Source organism: Psammomys obesus, unplaced genomic scaffold (genome assembly GCF_907164565.1).
Source record: "Psammomys obesus unplaced genomic scaffold, mPsaObe1.curated_primary_1811, whole genome shotgun sequence".
Classification (NCBI taxonomy): domain Eukaryota; kingdom Metazoa; phylum Chordata; class Mammalia; order Rodentia; family Muridae; genus Psammomys; species Psammomys obesus.
The window spans coordinates 21,588-22,645 of record NW_026595874.1 but is presented as its reverse complement, the minus strand read 5'-3'; the positions used below and the strand labels follow the sequence as shown (position 1 = coordinate 22,645).

Below are 1,058 nucleotides of genomic sequence, written 5' to 3'. Positions count from 1 at the left end.
TGGAACAGGTTTCAAATTGAAACAACAGCAGTTAGTTATATCTACAATAGTCATGCCATGCTTGCACTAGTGGGTATGTATTGCCTGGGAGACTGACATTGGAGCATGTGGAGTCCATAATCTGCTAATGGGTGACCATTGATAGCTTTTATTTCCCACCAGCCTACATAGCCTCTCCTGTCATTATGAAAGAGGACAGGAAGCTTCCAGCTCATTCAGAGCTTGATTTCTCTGCCTCAAAACAAAGGTGTATGGTTTCTTCAGAAACAACATCTTAGTGCTCGCTTCGGCAGCCCATATACTAAAATTGGAATGATACAGAGAAGATTAGTATGGCCCCTGCTCAAGGATGACACGCAAATTCGTGAAGCATTCCATATTTTTATCAATCCTCACTTAGAAAGACAAATGAGAGGTGCATTGGACATAGAAGCAAACAAGTAACAGGACAGGAGCCTACCACACAGGGCCCCTGAAAGACTCTACCTAGCAGTGTATCAAAGTAGATACTAAGACTCATCACGAAACCTGTGGCAGAGTGCAGGGAATCATATGAAAGAAGGGGGAGTTTGTATGATGTGGAAAGGATAGGAGCTCCACAAGAATCAAATATATTTGGGCACAGGGGTCTTTTCTGAGACTGACACTCCACCAAGGACCATGTATGGACATAACCTTTGCTTGGATGAAGCCTGTGGTAGCTCAGTAACCAATTGGTTTCCCATAGTAAGGGGAAGAGGGACTATTTCTGACAGGAACTCAATGGTAGGGTCTTTGACCTCCCCACCTCCCAAGGGAGGAGCAGTACTGCTAGGCCACAGAGGAGGACTTTGCAGCCAGTCCTGAAGATACCTGATAAAACAGGATCAGATGAAAGGGGAGGAGGTCCTCCCCAATCAGTGGACTTGGAAAGGGGCAGGGAAGAGATGAGGGAGGGAGGGAGAGAGGGTTTGGGAGGGAATGAGGGAGCGGGATACAGCTGTTATACAGAGTTAATAAAATGTAATCAATAATAAAAAAATAAATAAAAATAAAAAAAAAGAAAGAACATCTTAGTC

General features: G+C 44.1%; 1 non-coding gene across 1 annotated transcript; it reads left to right on the top strand.

Annotated features, from left to right (window-relative positions):
• The first annotated feature begins 277 nt into the window (after nucleotides 1-277).
• On the top strand, nucleotides 278-384 carry LOC129685915 (U6 spliceosomal RNA). Its single transcript, XR_008721555.1, has one exon. It is a non-coding gene; the product is annotated as a U6 spliceosomal RNA (small nuclear RNA).
• Nucleotides 385-1,058: the final 674 nt, after the last annotated feature.